We start from the raw sequence: 8028 nt of genomic DNA, 5'->3' as shown, positions 1-8028 counted from the left end.
TCCGCAGTGGGTTTTATTGGCCCACCGCACTCAATGACGCCGTCGAACTGGTGAAAGCTTGTGAGGCCTGCCAGTTCCACGCCAAGCAAATCCATCAGCCGGTAGGAGGCCTGCAGACTATACCCCTTTCGTGGCCATTCACAGTCTGGGGGCTGGACATCCTGGGCCCGTTTCCTCGGGCGCCAGGGGGCTACCGCTACCTCTATGTCGCCGTGGACAAGTTCACCAAGTGGGCTGAAGTAGAGGCCGTCCGCACCATCCCCGCGGGTTCCGCGGTCAAGTTCATCAGGGGCATCGTGAGCCGGTTCGGGGTGCCGAACCGCATCATCACAGACAACGGTTCACAGTTCACCAGTAACCTCTTCAAAACATACTGTGCTAACCTTGGAACGCAGATATGCTACGCTTCGGTGGCGCACCCCCGAAGCAACGGCCAGGCCGAGCGAGCCAACGCAGAGGTCCCGAGGGGCCTGAAGACCAGGACATTCAAGAAGAAGCTGGAGGCCTGCGGCAGAGGTTGGTACAACGAGCTTCAGTCCGTGTTGTGGTCCATCCGCACAACCGCGACCAAGCCAATTGGAGAGACCCCGTTCTTCCTGGTCTACGGAGCCGAAGCGGTCCTCCCTCACGAGGTCAGACGTCGCTCCGCGCGGGTCCTAGCATTCGACGAGGCGCAGCAGGACGCCATGCGGGGGATGGACCTCGTGCTGGGGGAGGAACGTCGCCGAGAAGCCGCGCTGCGAGCGGCGAGGTACCAACAAGCACTGCGACGATATCACTGCCGCAACATCCGCCCCAGAACTCTCGAGGTAGGAGACCTCGTGCTCAGGCGGGTTCTCTCCAGGGAGGGACTGCACAAGCTCTCTCCCATGTGGGAGGGCCCGTTCAAGGTTGTTCATGTTTCCAGGCCCGGCTCCGCGCGCTTGGAGACTCAGGAGGGGGTGCCGGTCCAGAACGCATGGAACATCCAGCACCTCCGGAGGTTCTACCCCTAAAAAGGCCTAGAGCCTGTGAAGAAGGCGAATGCCTGTGAAGCTGTCGCATTTTGGGAATGGCACAGAGCCTGTGAAGAAGGCGAATGCCTGTGAAGCTGTCGCGTTTTGGAAAAGGCCCAGAGCCTGTGAAGAAGGCGAATGCCTGTGAAGCTGTCGCGTTTTGGAAAAGGCCCAGAGCCTGTGAAGAAGGCGAATGCCTGTGAAGCTGTCGCGTTTTGGAAAGGGCCCGGAGCCTGTGAAGAGGGCAAATGCCCGTGAAGCCTGCTTCCCCCAAGAAAGGCCCGGAGCCTGTGAAGAAGGCCAACGCCTGTGAAGCTCGCCGCCCGTGACACTCTCACGTAATAATGAGTTGGGGCTGTACACGCCCCGGAGTCTCAGGAGCGCCGGCGTCAGGCCCTGGGGCTCCCTCCCACGCCCAGTGGCAGCACTTAGCTCTGCGCTGGTGAGAAGACGTCGAAGACTAGATTAGGTGCCGGATGTGGCTTTTTCATTTGCTTTCCGCAGTTGGCTTGTTCATTCTCATTCAAAGTTTTATTGAAGCTGTTGCCGTCTTTGGCTCGTGGTTCTTCGACTTTTCACTCTCCTGCCTCGATTTGTCTTATGCAAGGCCTCGCGAGGGGGGCAGCCGAGCGCCCTCACGAGTGTTCCTGTCCTAGTCGTTCAAAGGTTTCGCGACCTGGGTCCATTACAGGAGCACCCCTCCAGTCCGTGCCCCACGGGCACCGTGACACGAACACAGGGCCTGGGTCGGTCGCCCCCCCACGGCTGGGGCCGGGAACTATCCACGCGCGGGCACGTAGCCGGAAGGCACGATAACGGAAGCAAAGCGATGATTAACAGCAATAACCCAAACACGCCCCCGCGGGGCTCCATGCTACTGTCTTTTTACGCAGGAAAAAGGAAAAGAAAGAACAAATCAGGCGCAGCTCGCCTCACACCGGCCTGCAGGGAAGACTCGAGCTGCCTCCGGGGCTCAGGCAGACTCCCTCTCGCGCTTCACCGAAGCGCGATGGCGGGCAGACACGCTACCACCTCCCAAGCAGGTACGACGGCATGGAGGCTGACCGCGGCCACCGCTAGAAGAGTCACCGCCTGAAGAAGAACCGGTGAAGCTTGGGGAACCCTGAGCGCCACCAATCACGCGAGCGCTGTCCTCTCCATCATCGCCAGGGCTGGGTTCCCGGCCGCGGTCGTCGTCCTCAGGGCAGCACCCTGCGCGGCGACCATCTTCCCCAAACACCCTCACGTAGAGGGTGGCATCACCGTCAAACTTGAAGTGCAGGGTGCACCGACGGCTCAGGCCACGCGCGCGGGCAAACGTCTGCCAACCGCGGGTCAAGGCCAGGCTCCCGGCTGTGGAGACCTCCAGTGAAGCCCATGAGGCCCGGCTGCAGCAGCCGTTTGCCTGAAGCCAGAGGCCGCCCGGGGCGCCGGTCGGGAGCTCGCCGAGGAGGAAGCGAGGAAGTTGAAGCCGGGTGCTAGTCGGCTCTGTCGACCACACAACGAACTCCGGCAGCACCTCTACAACGCAAAAGCGCGGCCTAGGGGAACGCGCGACCGAAGCGCGCCCCCCGGCCGCAGCAGTCCGCCCGTCACCGTGCTGGAAATCGTCTCCACGGCCGCGGGGAGCTGCCGTGGTGGCCACAGGATGTTTGCGAGGGCGCCCTCGGTCGTGCTTGGGCGGGGGAGAGGCAGGCTCAACCTGGCGAGCCTTCCCCTTCTCTGCGGCCGAGAACCTCCTCGATGGGGCCATGAAGAAGAAGGAGAAGCAAGGGGGAATGAACTGGAAGGGCACGCGCCGATCCGTACTTATAACCGGCAAGGGCCAACCGTTGGCCCCCACGATCGCAGGTAATCATGACCCGCTTTGCATGCAGGGACTTATCCAATCCATGCAGTTGCTGAGGCGCCGTGGGGAAGTGGAGACGCCCATGTCCAATCAACCGCCACGTGGTGCCCAAGGCCGCAGGCTGTTAGGGCCCGCGGTGCTTCGCTCTTGCCCTTTCGCCTCCCTGCACGGCCAAGTCCGGGTGCGCCTTGGACCCGGGGGCTACTGTCGGCGTTCTGGGAACGGGGGTCCCCAGACTTGCCTGCCTGCAGCCTGCGGCGTGGCTCAAAGGGGGGCCTAGCGCGGCCCATCTTCATCAACACAGTCCCAAGACCCTCGCGAGGGGCCAAGCCTCGTGGGGCGGACGACACAGAGCTTCCTCAGGCAGGACCTCATCAGGCTGGCTCGCGAGGAGGCGAAGAGATCAAGGCGGAGTTCCTCACGAGGTGCCCGTGACACAAGCCATGACGACCAAGGGTGCCAGGCGGGCGCTAGCCCGCGCAGTGTCCTCCTTTCCTCTTTGGTGCAAAGGGGGCAAGCGCAGGTGAGAGCATCAAGCAAAGGCACCCGTTTCGGTGCAACGAGACCAAGACCAGTCCAACGGCAGGGAGGAAGTCATTGTGGAGCCCAAGCCAGCATCACCACCAGAGCCTTTGGCAGGCGAGGACCAACTTTAGTCGGGATAAGTGTACCAGATGTTCCCCTTCAAAATGGCCAATTGTTGGCGCCCTCCCCGCTCAATATTTGGCAAGAGGCCCAGGGCCTTTGCCTATAAATAGGACTAGCCACCCCCAGGGTAGGAGAATCGGAATCAAGAAGTGAGAATCTAGAAGACAAGCGAGAAATTAGCTAGGATCGGATTGAGTGGCATCACACAGAGAGAGAGAGAAGGGCGACTGAACTCCTCCTAGCAGTTCATCCCCTCAGCCAAGAACAGACCCTCGCGAGGATGTTCTTCCTTGTATTGCTCATCATCATCAGCCCAAGAGGCAATCCACCACACCACACACTGGAGTAGGGTATTACACCACAATGGTGGCCCGAACCAGTATAAACCATGTGTCTCCTGTGCTGTTCTTTCCATAGCTTAGATCTTAGCGAGGCGGAGGGGTGCAGGTAGGAAGAAGGCGAAATCTCCGCGCGCACCCCAGTGTTCGAACCTCAAGGGTCTGCCAGAACCCGAAATCCAACATGTTCTACTACAGCCTGGATTTCCACGATCTGGCCCCGAACTTCATCCTCAACATCTCGGCGTTTATCGTCGTGTGCGAGGCCTTCCTCCGCATCCGCCCCCATTTCGGCCTATGGCTCAAGACTTTCAACGTCAAGCCGAAGGTGGTGTGCGGCAACCAGGCGGAGTGCGGAGGCACCATGGTGGGCAAGATGGCCAACGTCCTATGGCTCGAGGGCTCCTTTGTGGAGACCCTGAAGGGGTGGCAATCGGGGTGGTTTTACATCACCGAGCCGAGCGACGCCGAATGGGTCGCACCCCCTGAGTTTCGATCCGGACCCCCTACACGGCTCACCTCCTGGAAGGAGACGGGCCTGTCATGGGGTAAGAAGGGAGAGCTGACCGGACTCCAAACATGCGTCCAAACCCTGGTAGACAAGAAGCTCAAACTTGTCAACGTAGTCCAGGTTATGCTCATCTGCTTGATCCTCCCGTGTCAACAACAGGCTTTCAACCTGTGGGAGTTCGACCCGGTGCGGCACCAAACTCTGAGCAGGCTCTTCGACACGATGTAGGAAGATGCCTGGAAGGTGCTTTTCAAGGGCGCCGAGGCTCCCGCACCTGCTACCGAGGATCGCGGATTCAGTGCGCAGCATCATGCTCTCGCGGTAAGCTGTTTTTTCCTTTTACAGGGTATCAGTTTTTCATAGTTTGACTCCATGCGGGATCTAAAACTCCCTTACCTTTGACAGGATTGGCAGGTGACATCCGGACAGATCAACTGTCCGGCTCCTTTGCCCGAAAGCCCAGCGGACGCTCGCTTGGCGAAGCTGCTGGTTCCGGCACCCTATGTGGTGCCGGAGAAGAAGGCCGAGAAAAAGGCCGCGGGGACTCGAAAGAGTGCCCAACGCCAGGAGGTGTCGGATCCATCATCCGACGGTTCCGAGGCGCATTCCTCCCGTGAAGACGAGGAGGAAGAAGAAGAGACCTCTCCCCCTCCAGCGGGGGGAGAGAAGAAAAGGAAGGCCGCCCTCTCTGGGGAGGCCGGAGGGTCCAAGAAGGGGAAAACCCTTCCTCCGGACTACTCCACCGACGCCGACGAAGGCGGAGAGGAGTGGCAGCCCAGGGCCAAGCCCCTGGCAAAATCGTAAGTATCCGGATACCAGAGTAATTCATAGTATTCGTTTATTGCACAACTTTCCCTTACGTCGTATATGTTTATGCAGCCCACCCAAAGACCGGCTCGACGCGTCGTCGAGCGGCTCACTGGACTCGTCGGATGTGAACTCGCTTCCGACGGCTTCCTCCCCCCGCCCTACGGACGACACCGAAGTGTTGTCCCAACAGGTTCCAAGCTGGGAGGAGGTGGTCCTGGAGGCGCCGCAAGGCAACCTCCCGGACTCCAGGAGTAAAGGGGATGAAACCACCCAGGGCTCCAAGTCCGGCTCTAGGCCGGACACCGCTCCGGAACCTTCAAAGGTTCCAGAGTCCGGCGGGGGACCTCCTTCCAAGAGGAGCAAGTCCACCGTGCCAGTGTCCCCCGTCCAACCGGAGGCGCCAGACAATATGTTGGAGGCGCTCCAAGGCGCCTCCATCGACGAGGAGCACCACACTATTATGAGTGTGGTGGTCCAGAAGGTTCAGTCCGTCAAGAGCGGACCGACTGAAGCTTGTACTAGCCTTTTAACAGGATTTGAGGTAAGTAAAGAATGCGTAAATAATATTGCCGCATAGACAGTAGCCCCTGATGCTCTGTTTGGCGTTCAGGAAGAAAAGCCGAATAGAGTATCAAATAAAATTTGCAGGAGTCTAACAAAAATGAGTCAATATGCATATGCAGGCTTCTCTGCTTGCGTCCGCCGCACTGACTGCGGAAGTGGACACGCTAAAGCAGAACCTCGAGCGGTCCGAGCAATAGCTCAGGTGTGCCAAGAAGTAGCTCGAGGACAATGAAGGTAAGAAATACCTTGTTTTTAAATATATATAAAAAGGTGCAATTGCAAAGAATGACAGGATTATCGTGGCTATTGTAGGGGCCACGTCTGAAGTGGCGACCCTTAAGCAAGCGCTGGTCGAGGCCGAGAACAGGGCGGCCTCGGAGCGCACCGAGCGGGAGAAGTATGAGGCCGAGGTTGGCAAGGTGCGGCAAGAGCTCTAGGCTCTTATGGAAAAACATGAGAGTTTGGAGCTTGACTCAAAGACGCGAGCATCCAAGCTCGCGGTGGCTATTGAAAATGCCAAGTCTGCCAAGGCCGAATCCCAGAAGACCCTCCAGGAGTTGGATGAGGTGAAGAAGATAGCGGCGGGTAAGGCATTCTTTATGCAAAGCAAACACATAAACGTGAGTTACTTGTTACTTACCCGAATCCGGAGCTCTCCAGGAGCGTTCGCAGATCTTCCCCGGAGTGTGTCCGATGCCGCCGCATTCTATCGAGCCGAGGAGGGAAGCTCGACAGAGAAGGTGTTTTGGTCTCAGTACGCTGAGGCCGGACACCCCGTGCCCCTGAGCGACCAGCTGAAGCAACTGGTCGAGCTCCACAAGGCGGCCGAACAGGCCATGAAGGGCCTCATTGTTTGGCTGTGGCCTGGAGGGGCCCTACCTGGGAGCTATTTCGGGCTGGTGCGGCGGCTGGTGGAGGCCTGTCCAAGGCTCGAAGTCATCAAGCGCTCCATCTGCATTGAAGGTGCCCGTAGGGCCCTTGCCCGTGCTAAGGTGCACTGGGGCAAGCTGGATGCTGAGAAGCTTGTGAAGGACGGGCCACCGCCGGGGAAAGAGCATCGCAAACCCGAGAATTACTATAAGGATGTTCTGAAGGGTGCCTGCCTTGTGGCGGATGAATGTTCTAGGGATGTAATTTTTGAGTGAAATTTGCTCGTTTTGTCCTGTGCGCTGAAAACTTGTTTATGTGCGCTAAGCAATGCTGTTGGAATTTAAAATATTACCTTATGTGCGGCTGTTTATCAATTCCGAGAGATGGCGAGTCGTCGGCTTCTGCCCCCGTGCCGCTAGTGCTGGGGTGTTCAGGGATAAACCTGAGTGCTCTTTTTCCCATGTTTGGGTCCTTCGAGGGAGGCGCTCAGCCCAACGAACAAGGCAATCGGACTATAAGGCGTGAACATTCTCACTTAGCCATAGAATTCTATAATTTTAAATTTCGGCGAAGCCCCTGGTATTCGGAAGACCGAGTTCAGGGCGCTATCCACGCCTTGGCCGGACAGAGCCGGCTCCTCGCCCTAAGCGGCATAAGTCTTTAGGGACTCAAAAAACCTCTCGAACAGCGACCAGCTCTCACTTCATCATGACAGTCAGTTTTAGCTTTCTCCACTGAGGTGCTCGAGCCAGCTCAACTGGGGCACAATCGCAGTGGTTCTCCTAGTGCTACCTTAGCCGATACAGCGGAACGTAAGGCACCAAAACATAGGAGACGGGCAAACCCAACTATTGACCCAAGACATGATTCGGAGCCGATGCATATAATGCTATAAGTTCGGGGTCCCGCACTTGTTAAAGTGTTCGGACTTCTCACACCATATTGAGGGGTACTAAAGCCCCTGGCGTATTTTGGCTGTACCAACGTGTACGGGTGCAACATGTCGTTAAGGAACATATATAAAGAAAAAAGGTAATGCAAAAAATAGACGAAAGCTATGCATTGTTTATTAAAAAGGGCTGCGATCGAAGCAGAATGATACAAATAATGCGATAAGTGGAAGGTTGGACTAGTTAACATGTCCGTTCCAGGGGCAAGCTGCGGAATAGTATGCGGAACAGGTATACTGCTCGTGATAGAGACCACCTGGGAGTTCCGTAATGCGGCGTGGCTTGTCTGCTTCCCTAGTTCTTGCATCATTTGTGCGGCAATTGAACTGCCGAACATGCCTTCTGAAGGATGGAGTCCTGAAAGTAAGAGAATTAAAAAATCGGCAGCCCCTGGTACGGTTTAAGTCGTGTTTTGGGCGTGCCGTGATGGTGCCCCTCCCCCTGTACCCATGGTATCTCTAGAGCGTAGTTATGTACGCGAAGTACTGGCATC

This window comes from Triticum urartu, chromosome 7A (genome assembly GCF_056163025.1).
Source record: "Triticum urartu cultivar PI428250 chromosome 7A, HENAU_Tu73, whole genome shotgun sequence".
NCBI classification, from domain to species: Eukaryota; Viridiplantae; Streptophyta; class Magnoliopsida; order Poales; family Poaceae; genus Triticum; species Triticum urartu.
Note: the sequence above shows the minus strand (reverse complement) of the source record.